General features: G+C 53.2%; 1 long non-coding RNA gene across 1 annotated transcript; it reads left to right on the plus strand.

The window, feature by feature from the left end:
- Positions 1-1,405: 1,405 nt before the first annotated feature.
- On the plus strand, positions 1,406-5,418 carry LOC111816310. Its single transcript, XR_002820737.1, has 3 exons — positions 1,406-1,482; positions 4,095-4,386; positions 4,994-5,418. It is a non-coding gene; the product is annotated as an uncharacterized LOC111816310 (long non-coding RNA).
- The last annotated feature ends 12,948 nt before the right edge of the window (positions 5,419-18,366 follow it).

The raw sequence follows: 18,366 nt of genomic DNA on the forward strand, positions 1-18,366 counted from the left end.
TTACCAGTCAAGAAAGAAAACAAATAGAGACACATAGCTAGACAAAGGTCCACAGGACAGAAAGAAATCTGACATGTAATTAATAAATGGAAAACATTTGTTGTTTTTGTCTTGCTTTATTTTGGGTTTTGGGTTTTTTTTGAGACAGGCTGGCCTTGAACTCACAGCAATCCTCACGCCTCAGCATCCTGAGGCCTGGGATTATAGGTGTTTGCTACAGTGCCTGGCTTAAGTATTTTCTCTTAATTTTTATTTTAAAAGTAATTTTTGCTTTTATAAAAACAGTATATACTTGCAAAAATTAAAAAGTTGAGTAGTACTAAAAGGTATGTTGCAGTACAGCAGGGTCCTGTCCCATCCAACCCCGTCTCTTCCCCCGAGGCACCCAGAACAGCTCTTCCAGTGATTTCACCCAGGTTAGCCCACTCCTCCCCTTATGCTGCTTACGATGCTCTTCTATCAACGTCAGGTTTTCGTACTACCTACCCGTTGTTATGTTTCAGATCTAACACATTCCCCGCCAAGTCTCGTGTTCAGAAGTGGGCTTTTTGGAAGCTGACTGGATCATGGGTGCGCTAGCCACCTGCACTAGCGGCTCAGTCTCCCGAAGCGTTCGTAGCTCAATAGGCTTGGATTGGGTGGTAGGAGGGGTCACCGGGTGCCCCTGCGCTCCGCTCCGCCGGGCCCCAGGCAATGGAGATGGGCTTCTTTCCCCCAGTCACCTCCCTCCTCTTTTTCCTTCTGTTGTCTCCCTAGCTCTGTTTATTACAGCCTTTGGTTAAATCCATATTCTGTTTACATTATGGCTATGCAAAATTTTTGGCATTGCATTTATGTTTTTACAGCTTAGGTGTGGCATCTTCTTGTAGGCAATAACTTGCTTCAGGTTTATATTTACTCAGATTTGATACAATTATGACAGATTCTCATGGCCCTCCCCCAACTTCCAGTACCATTCTCCCCTCCCCCCCCAGGCAGTGGGCTGGGCAACCCCGGGAACCCACCCTTCTTCTGAAGTCCTTTATTCTTCAGATCAGGGACCTGCTGCCCAGACGGGCACTCCTTCGCTCTCTCCTGGATGCCTCTTTTATTTCCCATACTGGGGCTTGAGCCCCGGCTTCTTACGGTACCACTGAAGTATGTGCCCTCGCCCTGAGCTGAACCCCCAGGCCTCTGGATGTGTTTTCTCATTCTTTGATTATTGAATATAAGAGGCAAACAAGGGGATCTCCACTGTCAGCAAAGATCTATTTTCCAATTCTTAAGGTGTTTTGTTTTTTTTTTTTTTTTTGTATTGGGGATTCGAACTTAGGACCTGACACTTACTAGGCAGGTGCTTATGCCTCTGAACTATATTCCCAGCCCCGCCATTTCTTCACTTTTTATTTGTTTTGTGTTTGAGACAGGGATTTACCGTGTAGTGCAAGCTGACTTTGAAGTTGTGATTTTCCTGCCTTAGCCTTCCAAATTCTGGGATTACAGGTGGGTACCACCGCCCCTGGCTGCCTCCCATTCCTTGTAAGAAATGCCCTGGGTTTATTATAGATAATTCTCATTCCATTATGCTTGTACTTCCAGGGTTGCAGCTGGATAACCTGGTCCATTCTGATGCCTGGTGTGTGTGTGTGTGTGTGTGTGTGTGTGTGTTACTGGGATTAAACCCAAAGGCTCATACATGCTAGGGAAGTGCTCTGTCACTAAACTATCTCTCCAGTCCTTTTGATTTTACTTGGGATAAGGTCTCACTAAGGCGCCCAGACTATCCCTAAACTTTGGATCCTTTCACCTCAGCCTTCCTCAGTCAGTAGCTGAGATTACAGGTGTCTGGATTCTTTTAAGGTTTTTCTTTTTATTTCTGGTATGGTGCCATTTCATGATAATGATGGTCCTTGAAATGTAAATGTTGGGCCAGCCAGATAGCTCAGCAGAGTAAAGCGCCTGCTTAGGCAGACACAGGGTGGAGATCCCTGGCCCATGGCCTGCTGTGCTGGCCCCACCCCTGGGGCATGCTGAGAGGGTGATGGAGATTAGGCATGGTGGCTCACCTGTAATCCCAGCATTTGGGAGGCTGAAAAAACAGGAAGGATCACTACAAGTCCCACCTGTATAGTGAGGCCCTGTACACCCTGGACTAAACACAATTTTTTAAAAAAGTAAAAGTAAATGTCTCTGGCGAGAATTTTATAGCATTTTTTAAAAATCTATTTTTATTTATGTTTTATTTTTTGGTGGAACCAGGGTTTGAACTCATGCCCTTGAGCTTGCCAGGGAAGCACTTATTCCATTGAGCCATCTCCCTGGCCCTTTTTATAGCATTTTTAAAGCTTTCTTCCTAAACTTATGCATCTTCCTGCCCTTCCATCCACCTGTGTCCCCACACAAGCACACCCAGGTCTCTGACATCTAAGACATTTTGTAAATGTCTAGAGATCCTGGCTGTTTGGTTTTATAAAAGGATTTCTGCTAAGCATGGTGGTGCAATCCTGTAATCCTAGCACTTGGGAGGCTGAGGCAGGAAGATTGAAAATTCAAGGCCATCCTGGGCTACATATTGAGTTCAAGGACTGTACAGAGAAACCCCGTCTCAAAAAAAAAAAAAAAGATGTGTGGTCAGTGTGCTTGGGCAGACTCCCTGTGCCAGACAGCTGGTCCTAAATTGGCTCTTTGCATGGGGGTTCCAAACATCTGTATGTAGCAGAGGCTTTTTCCTTGAGCCTGAGCAACTTCTATAGTAAAGGGCTCTAAGGTCTCCCTCCTGGGGCCAGGGGTGGGCTGGGAATTACCTCTTGGCTTCAGATTTCCACTTATTTCCCCACCTTTTCTCGCCTTGCACAATGCCTGAGGTGCAGATCCAAGGGGGTCTCACAGGAGCCCATGCCCACCGGCAGCTGGCAGCTAGCTGGCCCTCCCAGTCTGCAGCGTCTAGTTCGCAGGTTCCCGGTCAGCAGGCCCCTGCCTTAGCTTCCCCGACTCTGGGTCTGAGTCATCACTCTTTCTTGCCTTCCACCTCCCTAAACTGTCGACATCCTTCATCGGCTGCTACCTCTCCTCTGGCTCAGATACCTCCTCGCTTCTACCTCTTTTTACTCCTTTAGAGCTTCATTTTTAGCAGAGTCTTGGGAAGAAGAGTCAGTTTTAGTTTTGACGGCCATGGGTCAGAAGGCTCCAAGAGGGACCTTCTATGGATCTATGACACCAGAGATCTAGCAGGCCAGAGTTCTTCATCTTGGCCAGGCAGATGACAGGACCGCTTTTAGAGCTCCAACCCTGCGAGCTGGGGACATAGCTCAGTGGCACAGTGCCTGCCTGGCAAGCTCAAGGCCCTGAGTTCGAGTTCCTGTACCAAAAAAAGAAAAAAAGGAGAAAGAACTCCTGGCTTGGACTCCACCCTTGGAGGCTGTCTTAGGTAGCCTGTGGAGGGAGGCAGGAATCTGATCTGGCTCTGTCCCATCTCAAGTGTAAATGACAAGGAGGGAGCTGAGGAGAGGAGGGCAGTCCTGGCACAGGGGCTGGGGTCCTAGAGGAAGGAAGTAGGAGGAAAGCCATCAAGCTGCTTGGAAACTGGTGCTGATACCACAGGGGAGAATTCATCTTGGGAGTAGATGAGCTTATGGGTGTTTGGTGCCCCAGGGCCCTAGGACTCGCGGCTGCCTGGAGCTGAGGAGAGGCCCACGAGGCTCAGGTCTCTCAGGCCCCCCACACGCTGGCATGTGGTAGGCAGCCCTGGATGCACGGCCCCCTGCTGAGAGACCTCAAGTGGCCGGGGTCCAGAGGGTGGGCTTTGCAGTCTGGCTGCTAAGGGTGGACATCCAGTCCGGTCTGTGCACCTCTGGCCAGACCCCTGTGCCTAGGAGCAGCTGGCTCAGTGTGGCCACAGTTGTGGTCCAAGACAGTGTTGGGTCCATACCCGACACCCCCTGGAGGGCAGCACTAGGAGCAGTTCTGAAAAATGCCATTGCCTAGCAGAAGCCAGGGAGCGGGGCTTCACTCGGCGCTAGGAGATGGGTCCGCAGGAAGGCGCAGACCCTATTTGTTGCTGCCTGTTCCGTATGGCTCTCTCTGTGCTTGGTGACTCCTTTGCCTTTGATTTCTAGGACTTGTGGAGAAATGACAGTCCCTTGCTGCTGCATTTAATTGGAGAGGAGCACAGAGACCTGAGATTGTAATTATGACGACATAAATGTCAAGCTCTTCAAAAGCCTGCATGCCCTCACTGTCACCCTGCACAGCTCTGGGAACCAAAACCCTGCAGCCCCCTCCCCTCGCTCCCTGAGCATGCCCTGGGTCTCTCAGCCAGGTTCCACCTGGGAAATCTGAGTGACAGTGACGTGCAGGCAGCTGGAAGACACACCGTACACCGAGGAGCCTGTGATGAGCTCAGAAGAGGTGAGTTGATGCTCGGCTATTTATAGCCTCACTAAGAGGCTCTGGCCGCCAGCTCCGCGGGAGGCTGGGTGGAAATGATGCCTTCGCAGAGCTGAGAGCATGAAATGAAATTGGTGATTCATGGGCAGCTGCCACTTGAAATGCAAGCGCTCCTGTGTCCCCAGCCCCACCGGCCTCTCACGCCCATCTGGAGGCGCACTGAGCAAAGTTCCTAGGCTACTGCGTTGTCCTTGCTGCAGTCCGCTTGTGTTTGGGCAAAATATGAGGACAGGCAGGTTCTGCCCCACAAGGGGCCTGTGAAGGCGGCAGCACTCCTGGCAGCGTCTGACATTCTCAGTCGTGGCTCCCCCAAAGCTGGGCGAGAACCTGGGCCAAGCTAAGGGCAAGCCTGTGAGAGCTGCAGGGAGAAAGCTCAGTTCCTGCTCCTACCCAGGTCTCCACGGGCAACCCCAGCCACAGAGCAGCTTCCTGGTGCCACTTGTTCTTGCTGAACATGCAAACATGTGCAGAGAGGAAATTCTTGCCCCTCTTCAGCTGTATTTGTTTCTCAGTGCTACAGCCCAGCACCTGTCCCCTGGAATAGCTGCTGTTTATTTTCCATGTTAAGATCCTGGCTCCCAGGCCGAAGTCCTTTGGAGGCCTCGCTCAAGTCACCCTAAGCGGGACTGCACTAGAGCTCTCTGTTTTCTGCAACCAAGGCTGCAGGAAGGACAAGGAGCCACACACTGTCTCTGCTCACCAGCCAGGTGGTCCACGCGTGCTGGCCCTGCACACGCCCACCAGCCCTGTGGCTCTGGGTGGACTGCTCTCTGAGACTCTGAGTTCCCTTTTCTTTCTTTTCTTTTCAAGACAGGATCTTGCTATGTATTTCAGGGGCTGGCCCTAAACTCACTGGGTAGCCAAGGCTGCCCTCAATCTCACAGAGATCCTCCTGCCTCAGCCTCTCATGGGCTGAGATTCTAGATGTACTCCAACATGCCCAGGAGGGACTTAGTTTTCTTACCAGTCAATTGGGGATAATAGAAGTTACCTCAAAAAAAAGTTACTTCACTTGTTATGGTTTATGTCTAAGCCCCTCCAAGCCTCAATGCAACCGTAGGTCAGGCTTCTAGAATTTGTGATTGACTCATATCCCAGTGCTGGGATTTGGCTTGCTCCCTCTTCTCTCCCCTCCCTTTTTAGCTCCTGCTGCATTTGCTGTTTCCTACCACCAAGACCTGCTGCCCTCTGCCAGGTACCATCCTGGTTTGGAGCCTGCTGGCTATGGGCCGAAACCTCCACAAACTGTGAGCTAAATAAACCTTTACCTCTTTAATTTGGGTGTTGTTTATTTTTGTCTCAGCAATGAGACAAAAGTAACTAAGATATCACTAGATTGGGGCAATGAGTAAAAGGTGTGGCATGTGTAAGACAGAAACGTCGGCACATAAAGAGACCAACAACGAGTGTCAGTGGAGACGCTGTGCATGTCACCAGCACACCAGGTGTGTCCAGCAGCCCAGCGTACTAGCCTTCATCCTGGGCACTCTGCTTAACCTGCCTGCCTCTGCCTGGCAGCTGCACGCTTGCCCTCAGGGTGCAAGCCTTCCTGAGTCCTGGGGTAGCCTCTCCTGGCCAGTGGAGATTTCACCTGAGGTCTCAGGTGTTCGCTTGAGGCTTGCTGGCAGCTGGCTGTCCACCCAGGGTGTCTGCAGGAGGTGCCCACCTTGCCTACCAGTTGGGCACCCCGCACGAACTGCTGACTCATGGGCACGGCAAGGCCAGGGCTGTTTGCACACTCCCTTGTCTCCAGCTGTCAGCCAAAGCATAATTGTAGTTGTCACTTTGGCAGTGAGATGCTGGGATGTGTCCTGATGCAACAGCCTCTGCCCCACCGTGGCTTGAGAACATGCAAACTCTGGGGCCAGTACCCGGGCCTGGAGGGTACTCTCAGTACACGTGGCTCCAGCCCCTCCTTGGACCAGTCAGGAACATGGTCTGTGTGACATTCACCCAGGTGCATACCGCAGGGCACTGTGAGCACCAGGGTGGGGCCCATGTTAGAACCAGCACTGGCACTGCCTTCGTGTGCATCGCGGGAGGCCGGCCTGACAATGTCCATTAAGGACAGGCTGGTGATAGGAGAGGCTGGTGCTGAGACCAGGCAGTTTTGGCAGCTATAAGGAACCAGAAAACAGCCTTAGACTGTGCAAAAGTTGGGCTGCAGGGTGAGAGGGTGATTAATAGCAAGGGAGGGAGATGGTCCAAGACATAGCTGGGACCAAGTTGAAAAGCACTGGAACCGAAAGGCCGGGCTGCAGTGCAGACTGCATGCAGGAAGTCATGGGGACCCACGAGGGCCAGCAGCGGGACAGTGATGTGCCCAGGTAACATGTGAGGTGGTCGGTGCTGCCCCTTGGCAAAGAATTTGTGAATGAACCAAGCAGCCATATGCAAATGTGCAGAAGTAGAGGACTGCACACATTCATCTTCGAAAGATAGGAGACTTTGGCGGGTGAGAGATGGGCCCACTGAGCACAGGAGTAGCCTACCTACCTCCCCAGCATTCTCCACTAAAAAACCCAGAGAAACAGTGAGCTTGCTTGCTGGAGAAATTCTTAGAAGGAAGGTTCTACCTGAGTATATGAAAGTCAACACCATTTCACAGGTTGGTGAATGAAGAGAAGGGGGCGAAGTTCTGGGGCTGTGCCCAGCGGACGGTCACCCGGGAGCACAGGCGCCGGAGCTTGTCTGGACCATCACGTAAGTCAGGAAGAAGACACAATTCAGTCAACAAGTGTTCTGTGTGCCTCCTTGGAACTTCACTGTTGTGCAAGAAGTGGTTTGGCAGGGTTCTCCCTCGCAGCGGCAAGCCATCGAGGGCAGGATGGCTCTCAGGCTGCCAGGGAAGAAGCGAGAGAAGCGAGCCCTGCTGCAGCAGGACCGTCAGGGCAGTCGGGCTGCGGGGGCGGGTACCGGACAGCAAGGAAGTCAGTCCGGTGCAGCGCTCAAGGCAGGATGAGGGCCTGGGTGGCTGGAATCCTCCCACCGAGGGGGAACTCAAACCTCTTCCCTGAGGGCAGGCAGCATGTCACAGCCCTGTCACAGCCACTTCTGGCTGCCCTTGGCTGGTTTGGAGCTGTGTGCGAAGATGTGGTCTTGTTGATTTGGTTTGTTTTTTCCTTCAAAACTTATAAAATGCAATGATAACATGTGGCCTTGTGTCCGTAATCCAGGCATCTGTATTTCTCCCCACCTTTCTCTTTCTCTTTCTTTTTTAAAAAAATTTTTTGGTGGAACCAGGGATTGAACTCAGGCCCTTGAGCTTGCCAGGCAAGCACTTATTCTACTGAGCCATTTTCCCACAGCCCCGTTCTTTCTTTTGCCAAGGATTGAACCCAGGACTGAGCCATTTTCCCACAGCCCCGTTCTTTCTTTTGCCAAGGATTGAACCCAGGACTTTGTATATGCATCACCGGTGCTCTACCACTGAACTATACCCCCATGTCTTTTTGTTTGTTTGTTTTGCTTTTGGGGGAGCTGTTGTTGTTTTTGAGACAAGGTCTTGCTATGCAGTTCAGGCTGGCCTCAAACTCACTATGTAGGCCAGGCAATCCCCTTGCCTCAGCCTCCTGAGTGCTGAGGTCACAGGCGTGCACCATCATGCCTGGTTCCCATTTCAAATGTTTACAGTTGAATTTCTATTTTTAGAAAATTGAGAAATGGTCTAGCCAAAGGTAGTGAAAGGCAAAGGGAACCCAGACTGGTAAGTTACTCAGGACACCCACTACATTTCAACATCTCCCACGAGTTCTCTCTAACTTGGACTTGGCTCCTGCCTCCACGCAACCCCCGCTCCCTGCTCTGCCCATCCCTGCTGCCACTTTGCACCTACTGACCCCATCCCTCCTTCCAGGCCTGGGTACTGGTCCCAGGCTGAAAGCCTACGCCAAGAAAACCAACTCATCCCCAGGGTGGAGCCAAGAAGTGCTAGGAGGCTTTGGCTTTCTGCTTCTCTAATGAGGAGTATGGGGGCTGAGTCAGGCTGACTCAGGCTGGAGGTCGGGAGAGGCCTTGCAAAAGCTGGCCATAGACTGTGGAAAAGGAGCAGATAAGAAGCTCAAAAAGAAAGCCCTGTGGTCCCGAGAGAAAGACAGAATCAGTCCAGTGAGCTGCCAGCTCCTAGGCGACTTCCTGCGATTTGAGTCCCCTCTTGCCTCAGCCAATGTGGGTGGCTGTCTGCCTGAGAGAGCACCAGACAACCGGCCTGAGGGCTGGGCATGCGGCTCCCTCATCCCCAGGCTCAGGAGGTTCCCACAGAGCCCAGCTTGGCACCTCCGGGCCCACCGTCTGGAGGGCTGGAGCCAAGGGGTCTGACAGCACCTCTGGGCCTACATCGGGGAGGGTGGGGAGCCAGCGGTCTGACGGCAGAAGAGAACAAGCCCCTGACTCTCAGGTTCCTTGGACAGTCATTATCCTTAAACAGAGTTGCTTGAGGGAGTACTTGCCTAGCATGTGTGAGGCTCTAGGTTTGACCTCCAGCAATACAAAAAGAGAAAAATAGAGAGAGGTTAGGGTGAGGAGGAAAAAGAAGATAAAAAGGGAAAAAAAGTTTCTTTCTGGCTGCGTCCCAGGGCCGAGTGGGGTCCCTGGAGAGCCTGTCAGTCATGAGGTCGCCCGCAGTTCTGTCAGGCAGAAGGGCCCTACCCTCCATGCAAAGGCGCTCTGAGAAGAGGTTTTGTGTAAATGGCCAGGCATGATTAATTTATGGGGAAGCTCTCGGGCAGAGGATCAGATTTCACAGATACATACGCATATACAATTTGACTCTCCTGAGCAGGAGCAGGAAATGTTCATTCAGCATAAGGCTGGACTGCACAGCAAGAAGATCTAAATAAAGGGCTTCATCCCCTCAGTGGCTACCTTCTCCGGATCTTCACCTAGTCAGTGAGCACGCACTGAGCGCCCGCTGTACGCTGAGATCCACAGGTAGCACCTCCTGCCTTCTGGTGCTGGAGGCAGGGGGCAAGAGCCAATGCGGGGTCGGGGGGAAGCTGAGGGTGTTCTAGGAGGAGGCGCACGCGGGGCCCAGTCGGCTCCCCATGGGGCCTGGTCCAGTGGGCAGCTACAGAGGAAAGCCCGGTGCTTCTGGAATGTCAGGGAGTGAGGGGACACTGAAGGGGGATGTGGGGTCAGTCTGTGGGGTCTTGGGGACCTCAGAGGAAAGCCCACGCTCTGCTTGCAGATGAGGGGGTTTGCGAAAGTGGGTGCTAAGATCAGATCCATGCTCCAGACCAGCCACTGTGGCCACTGCAGACGCCAGGAAGTGGACCTGGATGTCAGGGGTGCCAGCGAGAGCTGAGGAGCCCAGGCAGCCGATTTACAAACTGTCTTGGAGGGGCTGGGGAGATGGCTCTGGGTCTAAGCGCCTGCCTGGCAAGCTCAAGGACCTGGGTTCGATCCCTGGTACCATATGCCGTGCTAGCCCCACGATCCACCGAGACAGAGCATAGTGGTACATTCCTATAATCCCAGCAATGGGGAGGCTGAGACAGGAGAATCACTATGAGTCTGAGCTGCGTAGTGAGACTCTATACCAAATAAATCTTAAAGAAAAAATAACTGTCTTGGAGCTGCACAGTGAATCCCAGTACTCGGGAGGCTGAGGCAGAAAGATCACTGTGAGTTTGAGACCATCGTGGGCCATATAGTGAGTTCGAAAGCTAGTCCAAACTACAGAGCAAAGCACTGACTCAAAAAAGAAAAAAAAAACTGTGTAGCTGGGCATGGTGATCCACGCGTGTAGTTCCAGTGCTCTGGGAGGCTGAGACAAAGATGACAAGTTTGTACCCAGCCTGAGCAATTTAGTGATTTAAGGAGACTCTGACTCAAAATATAAAATAAACAAGGTTGGGGGTATAGCTCAGTCCCCAAGTATACTATACCCCCAGTACAACCATCAACAAAACCAAAAAAGTTTGGTTAGAGTTCAGCCTGAGCAGCAAGACAAGGGTACCCCTCAAATTTCTGCTTGGAGTGACTGTTAGGTGAGGCTGTTACCATCACAGAAGAAGCGGCCAGAGGGGCCACAGGGGCCAGAGGGGAGGTACACTGGGTGACACCTGCAGCGTGACACCTGCGCCCTATGAAGAGCTGGATGATCCCGGAGGAAGGGTCCCCCAGGCAGCAGGAGACACAGCTTTGAAACCTAGGGAGAGGCCAGGCTGGGCAGGGGGCGGGCAAGGGCAGGGACATCTGCCTTTGGCGCCTAAACTCTTAGGAGGACCCCAGCCTGGCTTTGGCGGTCAGCAGCCTGCACAGACACCAAGCTGCCCACAGTTCTCTCCCAGGACATAGGATTACATCAGGGAGGCCAACTGACCTGTGGCATGGGCTGGAGGAAAGAAGGGACTGGAGCAGACAACGAAGCTCCTCCTCACCAGAAAGTACTCTCCCACCTCTCCAGAGCCTGGAGTTGAGGCTGGCTAGGCATGGGCTCCCAGACTCCCCACTCCCTGCATCCCAGTCACTGTCGCAGGAGTCAGGGGACCGTGCCTGCTGGCGGCAGCCAGCTGACCAAGATCCAGCCCATGCCAACTGCTGTATCTCATGCACCCTTCCCTTCCCCTTGGTCGTGGCATGTGAAGTTATGGACTGAACTTTTGGTCTCCCAGGCCCCCTTCCCCAGACCCCTACATTTGGAGGTGGGGATTTAGGAGCTGTTCGGGCCCTGAGGGCAGAGGTCAGGGCACCGGCAGAGCAAGGCCTTAGATACTCCTTTACCTTCTCTTCCTCTCAGGCGAGGATGCCAGGAGGCGTTCACAGCCTGCACCCCAGAAGAGGGGCCTCCAGAGCCTGAGAGGTGGGTGTTCTAATCTCAGACTCCTAGCCACCAGAACCCTAGGAAATAAAATTCCTGTGTCATAGGCCACCCACTCTCCGACAGTCAAGGAAAGCGCGGGCTTGAGATGGCGGAGCCTGCGGTAGATCCTGGGTCCCGGAATCATCACTCGGGGGACAGACGCCCTGCTCCGGAACACTCATCCGGGGTTCTTGCAATCAAGAAATAAACTAGATTGTGCTGATTCGCAGCTTGGGGTGCGTTTATTTTACAATAGTGCATCCAGCACTATTGTAACTAATGCAAGGCCTGAGACTCGGCCAGCTGTCCAGATGATCCCAGTGAGTCTGAGAGCACAGTTGAAGCCTCTGAGGACAGAAGGGCTTTGTTGCCAGATGTGGTGGTGCACACCTGTGATCCTAGCACTCCCAGAGGCTGAGGCAGGAGGATCTGAGGAGGATCAAGCCCAGCCTGTGTTCCTTAGCAACTTAGTGAGACCCTATGTCAAAATAAGAAATGAGCTGGGCTATAATCAAGCCTTAGTCCCATCCACAAAATAAGTCATTGTGAAGGTCAAGAGTGGGAGGACATGGGGCTGGTGAGATGGCTCAGTGGTCTAAAGCACCTACTTAGAACAAGCTTAGCAAAGCACAGGGACCACGGTTCAATCCCCCAGCACCACATGCCAGCCAGCCCCGCCCCCTGGTGGGCTGAGCTGGCCACACCCACACACATAAATAAATAAATAATGAAAAAAAAAAAAAAAAAAAAAGAGTGGGAGGACAGAGAGACCAGAAGAGTGGAGGAAGAGGACATGGAGGCCTTTAATGTAAGCAGGAGGCTGGGATATCAGGGGGAAGCCCTCTCATGCGGCAGGAGGAGTGTGGTGACTTGGATGCTGGAGGTCGGGCATTATCTTGGCTGATTAGTCCATGTGGATGTTGGAATTGGGTGGTTTGGTTTGGTTTGGTTTTGAGACAGGATCCTGCTATGCAGTTCAGGCTGGACTTGAACCCACTACAGAGTCTGAGATGACCTCAAATACAAGGTAATCCTCCTGCTTCAACCTCCTGAGTGCTGGGAGGACAGCGTGCACCACCACACCTGGCTGGATGTTGAAATCTGGATGCAATGGGTAGGGGGCGGAAGGAGGCAGCAGAGGAGCTAGTCCTGTCCTGTAAGCTGGGCACAGGGACGGTATAGCAAAAGCAAATGTGCATACCGCAGGGTTGCCATCCCTAGCCCTGCCAGCCTCCAGCCTGGCACCTCCTCGCTGCTCAGACTCACTCAGCAGGCCACAGGGGGTGTACATGCAAGGGCTGGTCCACAACAGGCTTACCTGCAGTTGCTGAGGCAGGCCACCCCATCCAGAAGCAATGGTCGGCGTGGTGCTGCCTTCAGCTGAGAAAGCGGCTGACGCGCTTCCACCCACTTCATTCCCAGGATGTCTGAGCAGCACGAATACCCGATCTGCACCAAGGCAGGACACCTGGGTAATCAGTGAAGCCCCTCAGGGGCAGGTGGTCCAGGGTCTTGTAATCCATGGCCTGGGGTCTTCATTATAAAATTTCTTTTCTTTTTTCATTTTTGTTTTGCTTGAGACAGGGCCTGGCTATGTTGCTCAGGCTGTCCTTGAACTCATTACATAGCCCAGGCTGCCCTTAAACGAGTGATTCTCCTGCCTCAGCCTCCCAAGGGCTGGGATCATGGGCATAAACTACTGTGCACCTTTTCCATTGTCTGACATACACTACTTATCAACCCGAGAAGATTTAGCCTTCAACCTGACATTGGCAGAAGGAGTGATTGATGATCTCCAAAAGGCCATTCTAGCTAATGATTCTTAGATAAGTTTCAAAGTGAATAGTTCTAAAGCAAGGACAAGAGTGGCAGCGCGGTATGATGGCACATACCTGGAGTCCCAGCACTCAGGAGGTTGAGGCATGAGGATCACTATGAGTCTGAGTCCAGCCAGGGCTGCATAGTGAGGCCCTGTCTCAAAAAAACAGAACAGAATGAAAAAGCACCAGCCAAAGCCTGAGGATGGAGTCGAGGGTGCCAGGACCCTCCATCATGTCAGAGGCCAGGGCACCCTATTTTCTTGCTCTCCTCCCCCCTGTAGCCCCCTGGACAGGCTGGAACTGCCCTATGGGGCCCTGACCCAGCTTATTCAAGGGCTGGGTTTGATGGTCAGTGCTGCAGGTGAGGCAAACCTCAGTGGCTTACTGTAAGGACAGATGTCAGTGACCTTGCACTTGCAGGGGTCGGTATGGGCATGGCTGGTGGGTTGTTCGGGCTGAGCCTTCTCATGTGCTTGTCACCAGGCTGTGCTGGGGCTGCGGTCATCTGCAGGTTGGCACTGGCTGTCAGCCTACGGTGTGGCCGCTGCTTCTGCTTGCCTGCAGCCGATGCTTCAAGAGAGCCTGACACACAGCTGTGATGCCTCTTTGGAGTCACACATCTTTGTTTCAGAAGTCACATGCTGCCATTTCTGCAGGAGACTCTCAATTCTACAGGCCAGCCCTGCCGAATGGAGGAGAGAACTGAACAGATCGTGAACACCAGAAGGTGAGAGGCACTGATTTTTTATTTTATTTATTTTAAGATGCTGGCATCCATATCTGCCATCTGGAACAGAGGCTTCATCCTCATGTTCCAAGACAGCTGCTGTATCACCAACTCTCACATCATAGTTAATCCATTCTAGCTAGCGGAAAGGAAGAAAGGAAGTGTGCTGAAAGACGTTCTGTGGCAGTTAGCTAGACCATTCTCCTTCTATCTCTTTAGTCAGAACTTAGTCATATAGCTGCAAGGGATGCTGGTATGGTTAGGGTTTATTCTGAGTGACTATGTGCTCATCAAGACCAGAAATTCAGGGACAACTGGTAGCCTCTGTGATAGCAGCAATGGTCCCACATGTGCTACAGAGAGTGGGGGTGCGGTGGGGGAGGGGACAGAGAATGTTCACTACCTTGGGTTATAGTCCTAGCTAAAGACTCAAGACCCATTTTGCTTGGGAAGTGTGTGTGTGTGTGTGTGTGTGTGTGTGTGAAGAGGAGAGTATAGATCGGTGCTTCACCCTGTAATCAGTGAATCTCAGTGTGAAGAGAAAACAATCCTTGGAGGAAACAGATGAGCACACAAAGCAGCCAGTCCCAGAGCCCAGTCAAGGACGGCCCAAAAGCAAAGCAGATTCAGGACCACTGAAGACCGTTGCTGGGGCACAGTAAGGCCAGCCTCGCTCTGTGTGCAGAACCGCAGGCTTAAATACATCCCGGGCAGCTTGATTTATGGATCCAAATGTGGAAGCACAGATGGGCAATTCTACCAGCTGTGTTTTTAAAAGATCATATGATTCCCGATCAATGAACCGAAGAGACCAAATACAGAAATGTTTGCGCCAAGCAGCAGATTTGCTCAGAGGCCTCTCCAAGACCAGAGCCAGGGCTGGGGCAGCAAGCCAGGCACTGATTCCAGCTGGGGGGCAGAGGGAGGCTGGCATCGGCTACTGAGGGCTGGCCGGGTACAAGAGGAGCCATCACTGGCCAGAGAATGCTAAGGCTGGAGATGTCCACTGGAGGAGAAGCCGTCTCGGCAGACGGGAGAAGAGCTGTGGCCTGGCCAAGTGGCCAGGGACAAGCAGGGCTGTGACACTAGAGAACACAGTCTGCAGCCAGAAGCCTGAGGCCCGGGCGCCCGAGAGGACAGCAGGTACCACCCCAGCCCTTGTGGCAGGAGCCAGCTTCCTCCTGTGCCCATTGCCGCCCTGTCAGGGGAACCATTTAGAGCAGAGAATAGGATTTCAGACATGGGCAGGTTCTCTTCAGCCACAACCCTTGCACCTTACTGCCAGGGACTTGTCAACCGTCGCTGCACTGCTACACTGCACAGCCTGCTTCCTCCCTCCCAGCTTCCAACTTGCCTTGGCCAGAGTCCCACAGTCACAGTCAAGGCCTTGGAGGACCTCTCACAAGAGACACCTGCCGGTGTGGCTGAGGCCGGGCTCCAACCGTGGGCAGACGGGGACATCTGTGGAGCAAGTGGGGAGGGCAAAGGGGCCAGAGTTGGCCCAGGCAACCTGGGCCTGTGCTTGGTGGTTTGGTTTGGTTTTGGCACTGGGGATTGAACCCAAGGCTTTCTCACTGAGCTACGTCCCCAACCCCTTTTATATTTCTATTTTGAGACAGAGCTTCACTAAGTCACTGCTTGGCCCAGGCTGCCTCTGCCCTCCACAGTGCTGAGGGTGCAGGCGGGTGCCACCACAGCAGCCCATGCTTAGTGTCTCTGCTGTGCCCATCTTAACTGGGCACCTGCTACTCCATGGCAAAGACTAACTACACTCTGGGGACACCGGGCCGAGGAGGGTTCCAGCGACATTGCATCAGATGCATAAACAGAGTGACACCACAGTGTCCAGGTGCACTGACAGGGGAGGTCTGAGGTCCAGAAAGGAGGAAGGGCTGTGTGCTAATAGGGTGATGGGGGAGGAGCCACAGAGGTGACACCAGCTAGAGGGAGCAGGAGTCCTCTGCCACCAGAGGAGCCAGGCCACGGGCCAAACAGAGCCCAGCTCTGAGCTGGCACTTCCGGGGTCAGTAAGCGGATTTCCCCAGCTGGTGGGCTCACTGAGCTCTGACATCTCTGGACTCTCCTGGGTGCACCGCAGCCTTGATCTCTGTGCATTGAGCGACAGAGTAGAGAAGGCGGAAGGTGCACCCTACCCGCCGCACTGGCTGGCTTCTCTTCATGGGTCTTTGGTGCTTGGCCATGATGGCAGAGTGGTACAGAAAAGGGCTGAGAGCTCTCTGGACTTCGAGAACCTACACAAGCTCCATTCCTTCTCCACATAGGTCTCCAGTAACTCTAGGTTGACCCTCAGATCTAACTGTCCTCAGCACCTCTGGTGGGCAGGCGGCAGGGCTGCGAGTGCAATGGGGCACTGTGGCCTTCCACCCTGCTGTCAGAGCCAGTCCCCTGAGGTCTTGGGCCTCTTCAGAATCTGCAGGATCCTCGCCAAACTCCTATCTTGTCTTAGCCACTTGCCAGTACCCACAACTTAAAGGAGGAGAGGCTTGGCTTGTCGCTAGAGTGGGTTCAGTCTGTGGTACGCTGGCCCATAGACTGAAAATACTCTCGAGAGCTGGATGCAGAGCAACGCTATCCACTACCTGGTGGCCAGGAGCAGCGCGGAGGAGCTGGGTGCCAGAATGTATCCTTCCAAGCGGAACTCCCACCCCTTCCAGCCAGGCCTCACCTTCAAAGGGAGCCTTCGGGGACATTTTAGATCTGAACAATCACATCTTGCATCCCGTCCTTCATTATGAAAACAAAGATCCACCTTGCAGAGCGACTCTCCAACCTCTTCTTGTGGTGTGCAGACCTGCTTCTCCTGGAGGATGCAGGAGAGTGCGAGATGCACATAAATCTTCAGGCGAGCCAGAACTGAAAAGCTGCCTCACAGTCAGTCACTCTCGGAGGCAGGAGTCCTGGGTGCCATGAGGCCCAGCAGACACCACGTCCTTCCTGGGTCAAGGTAGGCAGGTAATGGAGCCAGAGACCTGCTGAGATGCCACCCTGTCTCCCGCTGCCAGGGGACCAGGGGCCTCAGGCCCAGCACTGCCAGTGCCCAGGGAGGGCAGGGAGGACAGCCCTGCCATGGGATCTCAGTGCTGGCCCAAGCAGCTCCTGCGTCCAGGAAGCCCTTTCTGCAGCTTGCTGCTGTTCTGACCAGGATGTGCAGAGAGCCTCCCCGCAGCCCTGGTCGTCTCCCCTGCCAGCCCCAGCCCAGCCCCAAGGCCTAGCTCAGGCCACATCCTTCTGGCTGAGGAAACTGTTAATTACAAACATCTCACTCTGGGATTTAAGGCCTCAACCACCCCACATCCCCCTGCCCCCACGTTTCTCTTCCAGCCGTGCGTGCCCCTCTCCTTTCAGTGCTAGGCCTCCACATGTGCTAGACAGGCGCTTATCACTGAACCTCGCGCCCCAGCCCTTTTTCTTGTTACGTTTCCTGGGCTGGGCTCAAACTTGAGATCCTCCTCCCTCAGCTTCCTGAGTTGCTGGGATTACAAGCATGCCCCTCCACCCTTAGTCTGCCCATTCTTTTAAAACTCTACCCACAAAGGTCACCTGTCTTTCTTCAGGGCCCTTGATCTTGCCTCTCCCGGGCCCACGTGCCCTGCTGTCGCTGCTGTAGGCCCGACCCACCTCCTGGCCCCAGCTCCAATGCTTTCTCACCTATCAAGTCCTCTCTGTCATCCTCTGCCCTCTGAACCCATGGCCTAGGGGAGAGAGCTTTTTATTAGTGTGCATCTTTAATTATAGGAATGATACATGCTTGTAAAAACATTCCCACATTACAGAGGCAAACACAGTAAAATGAGTGTGTGTCGTCCCATCCCTGCATTCCCTGGAACTCACTCCAGCTTAGTTAGGACTGCGCGTGGTCATCCATTTTACCCAGCACTTGGGGCTGTCCCTAAATTCCTGACAACTTGAGGTGGTAGTGGCAGGGTAGAGGTGAGTGTGAGCAGTTGGTGGAAGTTTTGGAGAGTGGTGACTTTGATTGCCTTTGAAAGAAAATTCTCAAGGTCAGCCTGTGGGACCCCTTGATTTCTTTTACAAGTCAGTTCAAAGAACAGAGCCCCAGGGAGGCATTCCTAGGTCCTGTGGGAATATTCTTTCTGTTCTCTCAAACTCAGAAGTTCAAAAGGCAACCAGGTCTCTGTGGAATCCCTTTGGCCTAGCACGACCAGCCACTACAAGCCCAGGCTGAGCGGAATCGGAGCCTGGCAGCTTTAGCTGCATGGTCAGTCAGCCAGAGAGAGGAGGTGCTGGGAGCGAGGGTTTCCATCCTCCACCATGGGGACCAGCCTGGCCCCCGTGGGTCCCTGCTCTGGCTGGTGCCCTTCTACCGCCAGGCCAGAGTCCCCTGTGTACTTTCCTGGCAAAGTGGTGATTCTCCTCACAGTCTGACCCAAGATATAAGTGATTTGGGGGTAAACAGGCCCCTCCTCCTTAGAACAGCATCTGGGAAAGAACCAAAGCCATGCTGTCACTCCTCTAAGAGCTGCCGCCATGTTGCCAGGGGCTTGAAGAACAGAGTGAAAACATCTTGTCTCCCTCCAAGGGGCTACATCTCTTATCCACACCCCAATTCA

The sequence above is a fragment of the Octodon degus genome, unplaced genomic scaffold (genome assembly GCF_000260255.1).
Source record: "Octodon degus isolate 3935 unplaced genomic scaffold, OctDeg1.0 scaffold00029, whole genome shotgun sequence".
In the NCBI taxonomy this organism is placed as follows: Eukaryota; Metazoa; Chordata; class Mammalia; order Rodentia; family Octodontidae; genus Octodon; species Octodon degus.